This window comes from Bombus affinis, chromosome 9, assembly GCF_024516045.1.
Source record: "Bombus affinis isolate iyBomAffi1 chromosome 9, iyBomAffi1.2, whole genome shotgun sequence".
NCBI classification, from domain to species: Eukaryota; Metazoa; Arthropoda; class Insecta; order Hymenoptera; family Apidae; genus Bombus; species Bombus affinis.
Genome location: NC_066352.1, coordinates 13,440,140 through 13,457,917, shown reverse-complemented (window position 1 = coordinate 13,457,917; position 17,778 = coordinate 13,440,140). Strand labels below are relative to the sequence as shown.

Sequence of the window (17,778 nt, the reverse complement as noted above, 5' to 3'; positions counted from 1 at the left end):
TTGTCGTCGGTGGCTCGAAATAAATCGACGATAAATCAACGTGGTCATCCCCACCGGTGGTTCGCTTGGCGGAAGGAAGTAACGTCGCGCCAAACCATGCCAGACGAAACTGAATAAAACCCGTAGCAGCAAGGCTTCTCGCAACTCGTAGACTTCCGTTTTAGACGCCTTGTCGAGTCGATAAAACCTGCTCCCGCCGATTTATCTTTATTCGCCTTCCGTTAAAACGTGTAGCTCGTGACCAGATTCCCGCGGACAAATGGTACCGAATCACGATTCTTCTATCCCGGATTCCTTCGGTTTTTCGACAGAAATTTGCCGAAAGATGAATTAGTTTCAAAAATATTTCTAGGATTCGTGATCGTTACGAGGGTTGATGACGGATAATTTGGTAAGAGCGTGGTAAAATTTGAAAGTTTTGGCGAAACGTGCAAAATGATTTGAAACTGCAAGTGAGATTATAAAGAGCCTTCTGTTTCTTTCATGTTAGGTGTCAGTTGTGCGTGAATGTTTAAAATAGAGATAATGATTATAATTTCATAATTTGTTAATATTTTATGTTTCCTGTTTAACTGCAGGATTTAATGTTAAATGATACTACTCTTTGAATATTATATAACATCTGCCTGTTCTTCCTGCGTTGAATTTTGATCGTTCATGTATATTAAAATTTTGTAATTAAATGCTATAGAATGTTTTTACTAGACGAACGTTAAATATAATGGTAGCGTTTAATATCTAATATTTACTATTTAGTTAAACCATTTCATATTATACAAGAATATTATTTAACATTCTATCTTTCTTATATTATAACACGATAAATTAAGCAAACGAAAGGAGAGAATAATAAAAGAAAGTATTATTGTGCTCTATTGTTACAAAAAACATATTTTTATACGTATGTCTGTTTCATTTTCGTTGAATTATTTTTATATAATCCTACGATACAACGTGCTTCTAATACGAATCTAACAATGTATTAAAATATACCTATGATCTATGTTAAATAAACCGTTACTTTGAAAATGTTTCTAACTCGGCTAGAGATTAGCATCTCCTTCTTAAAACATGAATCCACCTCAATTTCATTCTGCAACTTCTTGATAGTTAATTTCCCCTAAAAAATTCAACCCTGTACTAATTATTTACAAAATGCCAAGCCAAAGTCTCGGATAATCCCGCGCCATAGCACACAATTCAGCCTAATCTTTTAACTTAACGCTTTCCGCAAGAACAAGAGCAACGGTAGCAACCAGAAAGGCTGCTGCACTCCGTAAATCTTCGCAGCGTTGCACAGGATATATCTTCCCGGCGAAATTCCCGGAGAGAACGGGTCACGGTGCGGAAATTTAGTAAGCAGAAGATCAAACAAGAGGTCCAACGTTGTTTCCTTTTTCCGCTCGTTACTTACGATGTGACGGATAAAACACGCTAACGCTATCTCAGACACTTACATACACAAACTGGTAAGGATTAATAGCGAATGTGACCGAGGATCGAGTGAATCAGTACGATTAATCGACCAAGCAAGTCAATTTCAATGATTTTTATATCCAACGATGGAAGCTTCCATTTAGCGATATTTTACGTTCGTCCAATTTGTTTTTTCGTAATTATTTATAGACCGTAAATTTGTACGCGCGAGAAATTTGAAGACGCAGAAATGCACACAATACGTATAGTATCCAAAGTACATAAAATATCCGAAATAGAGTGTCTATTATAATATTTTGATGAAACTGTCTATTTAGATGGAATTTCTTTAGTTACGTCTATGACAATATGCAAATGTATAAAAATCCACAGTCGAATTATTTAACGCGATCTAACCAACTACATATTTTTTGTCATTATTTACAAGTTCTTCCGCAGATTTTGAGAGTTCTGGAATTCGTTGTTTTCAACGTAACAAACTATTATTCCAGACATTTTTGCAGTTCGACGTTGTTACGGATGACAACTATGTTTGAAGCATTTTGAAGGGAACAAAAGGGAACAAAATCGTGTGAAATTTTTGTTGTATGTTTCTCGTATTTATGCTGAAAATTGTTTAATATTTTACGCAACTTTTTGCAAGGTAAAAGGCGCTTCTTTGATACGATGGTAATATCTTAAAAAAGGGGTGAATAAAAAATGTAGAGGAATTTTTTTCTATCAATAGCTATCAGATTCTTTGGTCACAAGTTTCTAACAATGATAAATTTCTTCAATAAAAACCTACGTATGAAGCTTTTTGACAAAAAAGTTATCGCACAGACCATTCACCGCGATAAATTCATAGTAAATAAAACTGTATCCATGGCATTTAAAATCTTGTAATATTGTTATAACAATACGTACAATAGAGTTTAAGAATATTATATTCATCATTATATAGCTGTCTAGTGAATGCATGCTCGTTTCTTTTTAAAAAGGGGTAAAAATTTGCAGAGACGTCAATTAATACGCAATTGTTTCCCGCTTGAAATCGAAACGATCCTCGAGTGGAACAATGAATGAAAGTTCGAATGAGAGAATAGAATATATCTGAATGCACCGAAAACGTCAATAAGAATTCAGGACGAATCGCAGAAAAACAAAGAAAAAAAAAAAAAAAAAAAAAATGGTGATGTGGTTTGCGTTTTTGTTAAAAGAATCGCTTTAGGTCGATAAATAATTTCGCGTCACTGTATTGCAAGAATTACGAAGTTTTTTTTCGAAAGATAAGCGGTATTAAGTATAAAAAAACGTATAATACGATCTTCAACTTCTTATCTAACCTTATCTTCCACTTCTTATCTTCAACCCCTTATCTTTGAACGTGATACGTTACATCGTGTCCTATCGAATTACTGTAATACTCAAAGTACCATATTACAGCTTTCTGAAAATTATGCATCTACAGTCAGATAAAATCTTCCCTCGCTAAATATTCCTCACGATCGAATGAAACATATCGTACGTTTCGATATTCTTATATCGAGTTTATTAGATCGTCCGAAAAATCTCTTACGTTTTATAAGGAAGTAATAGACGCGTAATAATAGAAATATAATAGAAATGGATCATACCTAATTCAATAAAATAATATAAAACAAAAATTGGTGTTCGTCTATTATCATCTTATGAAGCGATAGGAAGTCAAACAAGTACCGGTTTCACAGTTACCAGAGAATCCACCCCCAGGAGACGATACAAAATGCCACAAACCCTCGGCCATAGTTTCGCCATTGAGAAGGGGGAGAAGAAAGTGCGGGACACCGATCCCAGTCACGAAATCTCTCGGACGACTCGTTCAATCTCGATAATTTATTTACAATAGACCCCCGCCAGCCCTCGATTTCATCGAAACGGGGATTAAGCAACCCATCTAGCCTCCGAAAACCTGCCCCCACCCCTCCATCGAATCAAACAAACACATAAAGCATCGACGATCCTCCATAAGCCATTCTACGGATTCGTTAAGCCTTTCTCACCATATATTATGTAGGCTGGTTCTATCGTTCGAGGGATTATTATAAAATATACTGTATAAAGTATGCGTTGAAATAGTATTTAGATGATCTTAGGGACGAATGGAGGTAAGAAATCGTGGGAATTTTAATTTGTAAGAAATTTTACAGACTAAGAAATTTGCGTGACACGCGTCGAAGCAGGTTTTTTAAAATTGAGTTTTCAATTTAATTAGAAGGATTAAATGGCGAGGCGTTAGGGGTAGTTTGAAACGTAGATCTGAAATGTCTAGTTTGATGGCTTTTGTTCAAGTTCTTCAGACATTCTAACGTTCCACGGTTACACGAAAATTTTCAAGGCTCTGGAGGAAAGTTGGAGGCCTTTTAAATTCATTGGGATAGTTAACCAACTATTCGAGGATCTTAAGCGATTGCAATGCTTAAGAACTTTCGCAACTTTCGGGTTCTTGGCTTTTCTAATTCAAGGCCAGCAGATGATTTCAAGATCTCGGGGAGTTTTCGGCATTCCTAAAAGTAATCGTACTCCTCTTAGCTTCCTCTCACGCAAAGGATTTCAACGATTAATTAGTCATCGATATTTAAAAACTTTCGCTAACCATTAACCCATTAAAAAGTACAAAACGCAAAAGATTAAATACGTCGAATTCTGTCAAATTTTACACCGTTCCAAATATTCAGCTCTCGACTAGCTCCCCTGCAAATGCTAGCTTCCTGCATCTCGAACATCTCACATCTTCACCATCTAAACATACAAATTCCATCGATACCAAAATCAACGCGCAATTCCACCACTCTCAACGTTATACCGATACTCAAATCTTCAACTTTCACTCGTACATCCACGCGAAAGCTCAGATTAAAATAAAAAAGAAGAAGGAAGACAAAAGAAAAGATCGAACAAAAAGGAAAAACGAAATTCTACGATATCGTACAATTTCCACGAGTCCCATAAACAGAATAGAAACGTCGCGTGAACGTAGACGGAACGGGATCCCATGCAGCCAGATACAGAACTCGTTCCCACCGGTGTCGGTGCGTGGCAACGTTCCGGCAATTAACTGGCCGGATGCACCCCTGTCTATGGACCGCGTATCGGTTACCAACCCTCAGCGGCCGAACGGCTATTTACACAAGAATAACGCGTTTTATGGGATTACGTCAAAACATCGACGCTAGGAATCACCGGCCACGATCACAATGAACGTAGAAATAGAGAAGAAAACCGTAGAGGGACCGATAACGGAGGGGAGGGTTTAGTTTAGTGGAAAGGGTGCGGACGTACGATGGGGTCGAGGCAAACCCTCTCCGTAGCGAATGCAAAATCAACGGACCATTGTTGTTTCGTCTAGGGACACGCCGTGTTATTCTGCCGCCTACCGGGTGCGCGTGCAGCCTCTGCTTCGCTTTCGCGCTGGTGGCGCGATTCGAGCGCGCTAATTGGAACGCGATACGATCCAGGGGTAGCGATCGAGGGATGCGATTCGACGAAACGAACGTAGCGTCGACCGTTCCTCTTAGAAGTGACGCGCGTGTGTATCACGGGGTTGGAAGAATTGGTGGGATGGTTTGCGGTACGGTGATGGTGGAGGCTGAATTTTTATGGTAGGTTAGATAAACCGAGCGCGTGAACCAATTTGCTTCGTTGGATTATGATCGGTATCGTATACCAATTACCTTGATTGCAGGTGGTTATTGAGTTGGGAAAGAATTAACAAAGCTGTATCACAGTTTTGAGTGTTTGAGATGTATAAGAGAATAGAGCGGTGTACGTTAATACTTCAAGTTATCCTGTTACATATAAATTTCGTATTTAATAAAACGTTATATATTATTACTTTAACAGGTTTCAATTCATCGGCGTCATTCGTTGAACGTGCCTCTTAGATTGATCAAAAGTTTATACGCTCCATCTTATTGACAGGTTGACATTTTAATGTGTTAATGCAATAGCGTCGTTGCTCGTCGCTGTCTCCATGAACGATATCGATTAAAACGAGATGGATGATCGTTCGTCAAGCACGTCATTAGCTTATATCAAACTCTCGATCACGGCAAACTACCCTTAACCGATCGCGGAAAAATGATCAACATCGAGGGACTACCATCGTGAAAGTCACTTATGCTCGTGGTAAAAATTTCCATTTGAGGCGTGTTCACTCATCCATCGTTATTTATTATTCGACTTTGTGTACTGTGTAAAAAATACGTAAAACAAGTAAAAAGTACAAAAGGTATGAAAATCAATGGAAAATGAAGTAAAGGATGGAACGATATATGTGAAATCTTTTGTATAGAATGCAACATGGAATAAAATACGTAGATTTTGCATTGTAAAATTGTAAAACACTATCGCGCGTTGAAATTACGATCGATCAAAATTCTGAAATAAATATAGAAATCCTGAAACAAACTTACGATTTTTCAATTGGAAATAAAGTAAATAGAATAGTAGGAAGAAATAATAGAATGTAATCGTTAATTTTGCATTAAAATTATAATCGATCAATCTTAAGCTTGGGTAAATACCACTGTGCTGAATATTTCACAATCGAGCAAATTTTTCAATGCGTTTTCACGTTGATTTTTCCTGCCACATGTGTTTGATCGCCTTTTCCGACAGTACGGAACAAAAAGTTCAGGAAAACCGTTTCCCTCTCAACTTTCAGATAGTTTTCCTTGACAGGGGAAACAATCGGCGAGATAGTTTCTCTTTGCTCGGCTGAATTTCGAGCTGTCATGATCAGCGATCGATTTTTAGCCACCGAATGATGCGCTTTAGCTTGACCTGTTCGAAAATCATCCATCAATCGTCGAAACAGCGAAGCAAGGGGTGAATCAGAAAGAGAAATGAGGCTCTGTCATCTACAGTGGTACGCTCAAGCTAGCCTTTACACGCTAGAATATCCTGGTCACATCGAAATCTTTGAAATTCCACAGAAAAATATCAGAATCTTCTTCTCTTAAAATTTTCCTCCGGAGAAGAAGCATTTCTTTGAAGCGATACAATTTTTGCAAGATATTAGTTTCCAAATTTTTCACGATAGAAAATTGATGTTTTTAAGATACTTTTGCGAAGAATAGTCGAGAAAACCCGTCATTGTATTTACATCACAGTTGCTGCTGTTAAAAACAAATTGCTGTAGCCTGTCTTCACGGTTGTATGAAAGAAGATAGACAGACATATTGCGCTATGATCGATCAAACTGTCGGTTAACAAATTTCTCACTTTTCCGCTCATACACTGATTCTACCCATATGACAGTTTCGACTAATGTAAAAAATTCGTATGCTTCATCCGCTTCCCAATCGTGTAAAAAAAAAAAAAAAAAATAGATCATTCACGCCACGATCAATTTGGTCAACATTCCTTCCACTTCTTATCTTTCCACTTACACGGTGATCGTACATTAGAAATTTGCGGTTGGCGTACGCCGTCAAGGGAATATCGATCGAGGCGTCGTGATACTCGAGCTGCGACGAGACCACTTGAATCTCGATGAGTGCGTTCCTTTTCCTTCGTTTGGCCGGTCGTTTCGTTCTTTCGCCTAGTCATCTGGGGCAACTCCTCCGAGGAGGCGGCAAGAATTATCATGGCGCTGATATTACGGTCGAACGCGTTCACAGGAAGCTCCTGCGTGTCGGATGGCCAACGTTCGAGATGCGGACCCAACGGATGAATCGATAGCACAGCTTGTGGATTTGTTAATTCCATGTGAATGGACGAGTAAGAGAGATTTCTGAGCTTGAGTGGACAGATTAGGGTAGGATGGATATTCGGCAAATCGTTGGATTTACAGCAGATACGCAAAGAACGATGATATTTGTCGATGAAAATTGTGGATGTTTTCGGTGGTTGTTGAAAGTTGAAGGTTTCTATGATTTTTAAGCTGCGACAGCACGTTCTTGGTGTTAATTATTTTGAAATAAAATTACTCTCCAAGCGAAAATCGGAAATAATTAAATTAGTTGCGAATATATCACTTCATTCAGCTACAGACGAATCAGCAATTGAAAAATTCATACTTCTCAGCTACAGCTAAATATTCATAAGGCTCAGCTGATTCGAAGAACTTGATTTTTCTACCGGAAGAGCGGCCGCCAAACCCTCAGGCCCAGGAACGCCGCGAATAAATTAACCGTTGGTTTTAAAGCGATTACGAAGGTCAGATTCTAATCCGACCAGATGCGTCTTCCACCCCTTTTTTTGAGCCAGTCTGGTTACGTTATTGTTAAAAAAGGATTGAGCAGAGTTTAACGAGGTTACCTGAGCGTGGTGGTTTCGTTGGTCTAATATATACCGAAGCAGTGAGCTAGATAAAAGTGGACGTCGAGGAGGGTGAAGTGATGCGAGGGTGAATTGTGAGGGATATTGTTGTTGGGTGGTTGATGGATAGACGAAGGTATTGATGTATTGAAAAGTAGGGAAATGGGAAGGTTGTGAAGAGAGAATAGGTCATCGGTTGAATCTTTGCGGTCTAGCAGGATGCAGTTCGTGGTTGATTAATCTTTTATACAACGTTTGTATTCTAAAATCTTAGTATCGGTGGTGAATTAATAAAAATGTATAGTAACCGAAGCTTATGGCAAGTTTAATCTCTCGCTTAATTTTCTTATGGTATTGAAATAAACTGCGATGTTAAATATTTTTTACCATGAGGTGCATTCGAAAATTCAGCTTGTTATTATAAACTTAAGTTTTAATATTGACGTAGCAAAATAATAAAATTGAAATGAAGAGTGAATAAAATATGAATTTTCGATTTTATTTGCACTGTCATATTGAAAATGTTAAACGCGAAACATTCTCCGTTCGAAAATCTCTCATTCGCGTATTGTAATTGTAAATATTTTTTAACTCCATTAAACAATTACCCTGTAATTGGGCAGCTTGCAGATATCAAATTTGCTATACCTGTTTAATATTTTGAATAAAAATTTCTATAGATAGAATGAGTGACTTTTAACGAAGTGCAATTTTTAGGATTATTGTTTTTTTGTTTAATGCCAGTGTCGATTCAACGAATCCGTGAATTCGTATCAAAAAACCGTAGGAACACATGGAACGCGTTTGTCAATGCATAAGCCTGGCCCAGCCCATTTGTTAACAAATAAAAGGGAGCAAGACGAGCGCAGACGCGCATTGTTTCGTCGCGATAAATCGAATCGTCGCTATAAATCGCGGCTCTTTAAAACGCGGTCTGGATACCTCGTGGTGGAGTTTAAAGGGGTCTTGACACGGCGCGTTTCAGCTTTTAATTGAACGTTTCGAAACTCGTCAAATTTTCCCCTTCCTTTGCGTTTTACAAATGACAATGTCTGTGGAAAATTTAAACACTTCAATTTCAGGCAAAAGACATTTCTCCGATGAATTAATCGCCAATTTCAAACTTTAAACTTTCGATACCGGTAGCAACAATAATTTAGTATTCTCTCGAGAAAAAGTTTTACCAAATAAATCAAACAATGCCAAATATAATATTTTCCACTTTCCAGTACAATCCCTTGCCATAAAGAAAAAGCAAACACGACTCCCCTTTTTGTTTGTTTATACGTTCTTCTTCCTTTTATTTTTTCCTCTGTAAAACAAAATACGCTGATTTAACCGAGATATCCACAACAATTGAAGGTCGATTCGTCGAATTCTTGCCCACGAGAAATAATTTACGTTTCCTGCATGTTTCGAATATTTCTAACGCGGTCCGCTGCGCGTTCGACGTGCTAAAAGAACGCAAGCTTAACTAGTCCAACGTTGGCAGGTCCATCTAAATTGAAACGAAGCCGCAACGAACGGAGCGCGGGTCTTTGGTGTTAATTCGGTGATTAATCGCGTTGACTCGCGGCGATCTGTTTATTTTTGAAAATAAATTAATTTAAAACGATTCTACGGAACGACGTCGCTGGTAACTTCGTTGAAGATCGCCAGGCTTCGCAACTGTTTGCACGATTTTCCAGTCATCGATTCGAGGATTTCGTCATAGATCAGTGTAGATTTCGGATAATTAAGCGTTGGAGGTTTGGCAGATTTTCAAAGCTTTTGGAACGTATGGAGAATCATCAGACGTAGGAAGAGAGTTTTCTGCTGTTAGTTCTATACTGAATTTTGCCCGATTGTTCTACAATATCTTTCTTAAATTTCATGATTTTGGAGAGTTTGAATTTTATTAATTGCTCGAGGGGGGCGATACAAATTTCAATTCAGAAATTCGTAATACGAATCATTGATTTTTAAGTCAATCGTAGAAAAAATACGAAGATCCGTTTATTGGATACTTATGTTTAATGTACCCACGATTTTATTGTTACTCTCGCATTTTTCTTACGCTGGGAATGTTGTTCGTGATTGGAAAAGGTTCGAGAAGCTACTCTTTTTATGCCGTTTGAGATTTTATTTTTTCATAGAAAAAATTCTGATCAGACGTGACTAAAATTATGCGATACTTTTTACTCTACATTAACCGAGCAAATAACTGATCGATCAACTCCGGGTTATTTTGCGTCTCGTGTATAAAGGCTCGTTTAAATTACGCGTATTTGGAAACAAAACAGCAACGTTAATTAAAAAATAAAACACGTTTGGCAACGCAAGTTCGTGTAAACTCTCAATATTTCTATCTAGAAAATTCAATATTTGTACAATGTAACTGAAATTTCACGGTTTTCTGATGCTGTTAAATATGTTGTCAGCTTTACGACAGAATTCAAATATTTTCATAAATATCTCCTGTTCGACGTATCATTAGTATCTTCGGTGATTAATAAGCATTAGTTTCATCTAAAAAAAAGTCTTCTGCTAAACCATACTATAACTTTCTTATTTTATTGTTTTTAAAAATGAATTAGATGTCTTTAACGAAATAAACACAGAACTGAAATAAAAATACAAAACTGGCGAAAACTTTCTTACGATTCTGTTATAAAAATTCCCAGAATAAATTTTTTTTTTTTTTTTTTTTCGTTTTCTTCGTAAAGTATTCGCGGATCTCTAGGAAAATGAAAAATTTTATCATTCAAGACACCACCGTACGGAACCAACCTTTGAAATTGTATCTTCGAATCGATACAAAATAAGAAATAACCGTTTCTGAAGAAAAAAGAACTATCAGTTTCTAATATGATCCAGAGTAGAGGAACAATGGAATCGCAATGTCATTGAAACGTTCCCATTTGGCCGATGCTGCAACGCCATCGCGTCACGTAGCCCTCGAATAATTTCATTCTCGCGATCCCAGGTGTCATTATCATCTTCGATATCGTGGCAGGAGTCTTCCAGTGGATTTGAAATTCAGATCTCGATCATCGAGTAACATTCCCATCCTGTTTATCGCGTGCGTGGTCCAGGTGTTATTGAAACCGGTCCAAAACGCAAAAAGCCACGATTCTTTAGCGATCGTTATTACCTACGCTCCGATGGTTATTCCAGAGTTTGGTCATCGTTGAAAGGAAAATGTTTTCGAACGTCAAGAATACCAAGGAGGATCGAAATATTCTTTTTCAAATCGATCGCCTAAGCCGATTAATAAAACTCTATTAGGAACGAGCCACTATATCGATTTATTCTGTAGTGTTGAAGTTATTACTTCGAGAAAAACTCTACACCTTTTCTTTTACCAAGAGAATAGAATTTAGTTAAAAAAAAAAAAGAAAAAAAAATCAAAATAAGAGGAGGTGCATATTATTGTGACCTTGAATATAAATTTTGTTTTGGGTTACAAGGTCTAAAAACGAAAGAGCTATAAGTAGATTTCTATCGCTGTTTCTTGTAGCCTTCAGCTAAAGCTACACACCAAGGTTAACTTTCTGGTAATGACCTTTGCTATAAATAAGTGAACATGCTCTCTATCGTTCTTCCTATTGTATTGTAACACTGAAAGAGTGAGGATGTGGGTCAGCATACACTATACCTGTACTTATTTCAATATATTTTTCTATTACAAATTCATCCACTCGTTCCTCTATGAGTCAACCTCAACGTGTACCACTATATCGCGTGACACAACGTTCGATCTTTCGTTTAAAATACGTCGTAAGCACGGAATAAATAAAACGAAGTTGTTTGAAAGGAATAAAATTGCAGAAACGTAGTTATTCATACTTCGCTATAATTATCCATCGAAACTTCTTTCTATAACGATTAAAGCAGCGCTCACCCCATTGAAATTCAGAAATCTCTCGTTAAACCCTCGGTAATCCATCGCTATGTTTCTCTTCGCTTCGTTCCTTCGTTCGGTTCGATTTTTCGGTCGACACTCGCCAGTTTTCCCATTTCAATTATTAACGACCGCGACTGTCGGAGGATTTACAACGTGTCCCACGGAGTGCAGCGTCCCGGGTGTGCACCGCGTCGCGGCGCTTCGCTATCCTCTTTCAATCCTTTTCCGAACGTACACACCGTATCTACCGTGTGTATATAAAAACGTTTCTCGGTACATTGTTTTTTCGTCGAAAAAGTCCGAATTCTCGAGCGGATCCCGCTTAACGTCCGCTCGAATCGTTCGACCCTCTCGGCAACCGACTTGTCTCAACCCCTTCGCGCGTTTCGCAGCCGAACGCAGACAGACAACAAGCGAAAAGAGAGGGAATGCGTATTTCCCACGAGATCGTGCGGCGTATGCAAGCACGCGTACACACAGAAAACTGTGTGTAAGCCGATCGACGACGCCATGTGGCTCGCATCGAGACGCATTGTGTCGCCTCGCGACTCACCGTGAAACAATGGGGGATCGCCTCTTAATAAATGGAACGGATTACGTCATACAGGGACACGGCCGGACGCCTATTCTCGCCACGGGACCTCTCTGTCTCTGTTTTTTCATGTTTTATTTTATTTTGTTCTCTGCTTTTCTCTCTCACTTTCTCTCTCTCTCTCTGTACGCGCGTCCGCTGCTTTTTGACTTCCCTCGCAAACGAGAGCTCGTTCGTTGTTTGAGCTGATTATGCTCTTGCGCAACAGCGAGGGTGAAAATGTTCTGTTTTCCTCGCTTCTTCGTCTTCTGTCCGCTAGATCGGGTTTTGTTTTGCTTTTTTACACGAACAATGCGAAACCTGGCAGAGGTGAGGCTTTTCTTTCTTCCGAGGATGGTTGTGGCGATGGTCGTTTGAAACGAGAATTCCTTTTAGCCAGTTTATTTGGCACTCGTTCGAGCGTATCAACGTAGAATTTTATTAATTGATCCTTTGTTTTTGATGCGATTAGTTTGCTAATTTTATTCGTATCCGTGGGAAACTCTTTGGCGATGTAAGTAAAGAATCAACAAAACCGTCGAATATTTTCGACTTGTCTTTCAGTTGTTTCAAGATTGAATGCCTCATTTGGAAAATTTGGAGTATACCTATGCACGTTTTGTTTTATCGTCCATTGTACCAGAATATTTTTAATTTTCCGCTTTCTTATACGTTGAATCTTTTGGTTTTGTTTGCAAGCAAAAATGTTATCACAGTAACGTAATTAAAACATATTCGAGAAATTCAGCGTCGATTTTAGACAAACGTTAGACAAGGAGAAGTTTCGACAATTTCGATTTATCTGACACGACGTAGCGGAAATTTTGAAAATTGCTACGCTCGCTGGAATTCAAATCGGTTCCAAATATTTGGTGGAAAAAAAATGGGTGACTTAATCGAATTACATTAATGTTATTCCTGCGTCTATATGCGTAACTCGTGTAGTATATTTGTAGAAGCGAGCATGCAACGAGCTTTCCACACGGGAAATTTATTAAAGTCACGCTTAAAATCAGAATGTTTCATTTCGCGTAATGGAGGCTCGAAATGATGTTCCATTTGTCAACGACGGGCTTGTAAATATTTGTCGAAACGGCTATAATGCACGCGTTGTTAATAAACAGCAAACGTGTAAGCTAATGAATGAGAACTGGTCCGGATGAAGGGATTTGCTCGGAAAAAACACTCTAAAAACGACAGTTTTGATAAATCATGCATAAGTGACAGGGCTAATCGGCAGGCAGGAAAACTCAATAACCAGATTTTCATAAATTTACGTGTACGAACGTTCAATTTTAACACGAAAGTCGAGAAAGAATTTCAAAGGGGTTTCAAATATTTGTCATTTAATTATTCAGAATCGAGCGTACGAAGAGAATTCTACCTTACGATAAAATTTCATGCTGGACACATTCTCCATATAATTTATTAGTTTAATCTATAAATGTAACATTTATGCTTCACTAATGCAACTTATTTCGTCTCTTACTTCGTTAAATATCCGCAGCCATCGTTAAAAAGACATTCAGTGGCGTAAGCTCTCAGACTATGGTCTCGGAACAAAAGTGCATCGATACAAAGCAGCGGGTTCATTAAACATAAAAACAAAACCTAGACAACGTCTGCAACAGAGAAAGGGACACACAAGGGAGATTCGTATATCTTGCAGGGTGGGAACGTTGCTTCGTGAATCTTTTAAGCAGCCTCGTTTACATTCCGCACCGTAATGCTCGACTTCGTGACGGTTGTTCGACCGATCCTCCGAAAATGGATAGTTTCTGTGCCTTTTACGAGCGCGTAAATCTTCCGGTCACCGTCGAAAACTCGTTCGTAATTCAAGGGCAAGGAATTAACCCTCCCTGATCGCCGATATAGGGTAGGGACCAGAACCACGCGCGTGCCATCGTGATCGCCCTGTTTGCGGATTATTTTACAGGGGGCACGCGACTCGCCGTCTCGTCCCCTGCTTCATTCCGCTTCAACTTTTATTTTCCCTTTCCATTTTTTTCCTTCTTTCATCGTCCTTTGTTTAACCATTTCGTTTACCAACGAAAGATGCAGCCCTAAGCACGAATAACGACGACGAAGCAACGTTCGACCTTTATGAAAATAGGTTTTGGGAACCGCTCTTTGAGAAACGATACCGTAGTGTGTACATAATGCTACGTGTTTGGCATTTGTGGGGATGTGACGGAGTCAAAGGTAACGAGAGAGTTCTTCGATATGGGCTGAAACGTATTTGTTTACGATGCTGCCAGATGGTGCACGTTTTCGGGAAATTTATGATAGCTTTTGACGTTTTGCGGATAATAGCTGCTGATATTTATCAGATCTATACGAAAATTCTACTCGTACTTTTTCACTTCTAAAGAATGCGAAGAGTTTTTTGGGGAAAATAATCTGTTAGACGAAATAACGAGTTACGTAAATTATTCTGGGAATTGTGATTCAATATTTTTAATATTAGGTACATAGGTTTGAGATTATCATTGAAATGAGTCTTAACGAACTTGATATTTTAATATATATAAATCTCATAGACTTTCGTCAGATTAACTGAAATTTGAATTTGTTAAATTCTTAAATTAAATTCAATTTATTAAATTCTCTACAGTTTATTCAATTCTTCTATTCAATAACGTAATAGCTAATGTACGGATATATAGTGCGTAGTATTTTACATCTGACGTATTTACAACTAATAAATGACTGGCAATCGGTAGAATAAAACAGCCGATCGTTTTGTCGAATTAATGATGCCATGTGCAATAACAATACATCGAGTCTTAAGAACCGCACGGTGGTTTAAAAAATGTGTCTAGGAAAGCACATTGGTGTAGCCATGAATACTGGTACGAGGTTGAATTCGTTGGCGATATTTTATAAAATTTCCAACTTCACTTTGTAATATGACGGATGCATATAAGCATAATTCCAGTGGCTTTATGGGGACTTGGATTGAAGCTGATCCGAGCCCAAGATCCGACGATTTATGGCACTTCTACGTACGACATATGGTTACGATTCCTTTCTTTTCATTCGCCAAGTTCAGGACGTTTATTGTACTTTGTATGTACGCCTATCGTGTACGAATACGAATTTCATACACGTACCGCGTGTATAGGGAAGTGGCTGCCTATGCTGTTTGTTAAATCCTATTCTTTTGATATTATCCATCTAGTAATCTTTTTCCATTTTACTGAATAATAACCAAACAGTCGATGTAGTTTAAATACCAAAAAGAGGAAAATACCTTTGTGTAATTTTTAATATTTCTTTTTTAATGTAAGTGTATATCAGAGACTAGAATATATCTTTAAACGTCAAATGTAAACGTCAAATGAAAGTGTATTTTTTCGATTATTTCGATTATTAATTCCTATTAATATTGTAACTATTTAACAACCACTTACTTTAATCTTATATATTGCGAAATATCCGGAACGAAAGGCGATCTATTATTAATTTTCAAGTCATCGTTTTACGATCTTTCCTTATAACCTTTTTGAAAGAATCAATTGCCGCCTCGTCAATAGCTTGAAAATTCTCGAAACAAAATACGGAACATCTTTCTATTTACCAATTACCTCAATTTTCCATCTCTTCTCGTACTCTTTCGAGAACAAATTATTACTTTCACTACCGTAATATAGAAACTCTGCAAAGAGAAAAATAAAAGAAAAATAATACCGATCGTGGCACTTCAATTATCATTATCACTTTATGAACCAATCACAGGTATATATATATACTTCATTTTACTTCATTTATATTACTTCATTTTTAAATATTATATCTAAGATATTATAAATATCCAATTACGGAAAAAAGACGCTTTTCTACATATACGCTTTGGTTTTGTTTTTACAAAAAAAAAGACGAGCACGAACAAGAGTCGTTTTATGAGAAGTATAAATATCAAAGAGCTTTTCAAAGACACAACGATAATTATCGTAGAAAACGAGACGACAGGTAGACGAACGAAACGGTACAAGAGTCTTCTCAATTTAACTTATACTCTCGTTTCATTATCGGAACGGTCTGGCCCGTTCAAAGAGAGCTTTTGCGCAGCTTGTGCGCGAAACTTCCGCTTCTGACGGTGTCAAAGGACGGGTCGGAAGTTTCGACTATCGCGCAAAGAAGGCTAAGGACTTTTTAATAGAGCGCTACAACGAAAGAAGAAAAAGGAAAACATTCTACGGGATAAAGTGTCTGTCGGATTAATCGAGATAGGCCGTGTAAGATATTTTTCGTTTTTAGACATTCTCTCACGCGTCCACGAACATTCCAATAAAGAAAGGTAGCCACGCGCTGGCGCAGACTTCCTTTTTTCCCGAGCTCGTTAAAATCATTACTCTTTCTTCCGCTTGTTTTATTTCCTGTTCCTTTATTTATTTTTCTGCTCTTTTTGGTTTTTAAGCTAACAAGCGCGCAACTTTCGCTCACCAAGCAAATTAGATCGCGTGCTGCTTTAGACCTCTTATCTCGGTTCTTTGCTCTCGTTTTCGTTTTTCGATACACGGATTCGACGTGGAAAATGCGTTACGTATTTTCCTTGATAAATATTTCGTACGAGTTTAATCATAGGCGGCTGTAATTTTTCTTATTATCATCATAAACGCTTGGTACTTCAGGTTACTTAATAATTTTATTTATTATATTACCGCGCTATAAAGATCGATAGAGTACGAAATTTAATTAATGCTGTACATAGATATAACATTCTAGATTATTTACCGTTTTATTTGAAACCACCAATTTAAACGAGACATTGTTTTTAAAGTAGAAACAATAAATTAATTTTATCAATTTCTCAACAACGAATAATCTGCGATCAGGTGTTCGGTGTAGTTAACGTGATGTTTAATTCTATCTTTTCCCCGCTCTGCTTAACCTGCTGGTTTGATTGTGTTTCTGGCCGTTTTTAAGAAGCAGCATCAATTTTTCAAGGTGACGGACGCGTAAAAGACAAATTGAAAAAACGCGACATCGTGTAAAAGTCTTGCGATTTCGTCAGAATAAGCCACCACGGAAGTTTCTTTCGGAAGAAAAAAAGAAGCAATGAATATATTTTCCTTTCCATAAACCAGACTTCATGCATTTTTCCTTTTCAAGCTGCTCTCCGCTTCTTTTCTAGTTGAGATTCTCTCCAACTCGCGCATTCGTGTCTGCCAGGTTTCGCAGACTCTCTTTCTAGATTAATCGACCATATTCTATTTTAACTTTCCTCGTTATAAGCATAACTTAACCAACTTTTAGGTTTTTCAATATTTTTCAGCCTTTAGTTAAGCGATAAATCTGGCTGTAAATCAATCGTTTTACGCTCATATTCGTTATAAAACTGAGGATATTTATGAGAAATTTGGACGGTGTATATAATATACGAAGATTTACTTTGATTCGAAGATATACGAAGAATATACTTTGATTTGATTTCACTCTTTTAGTTGTGTTAATAGAAGTGCGAATTCACGCAAACATCGGCATTGCCGTTTACGAATCTCTGCACAGATATAAAAATACGTAAAATATAATAAATTATTTTTGTTACAATGTCAAAAATCAACATGTCGGTTTATCCGTATTTCATAAAATTGCATGA

The 17,778-nt window shown here is 37.7% G+C and overlaps 1 long non-coding RNA gene across 1 annotated transcript in view; it reads right to left on the bottom strand.

Moving 5' to 3' along the window:
- LOC126920738 (uncharacterized) overlaps window positions 1–17,493 on the bottom strand; it is a 92,885-nt gene extending 75,392 nt beyond the window's left edge. Inside the window, exon 1 of the long non-coding RNA XR_007712071.1 lies at window positions 15,757–17,493. This is a non-coding gene — a long non-coding RNA (uncharacterized LOC126920738). The remainder of the gene's footprint in view (window positions 1–15,756) is intronic.
- Between the last annotated feature and the right edge of the window lie 285 nt (window positions 17,494–17,778).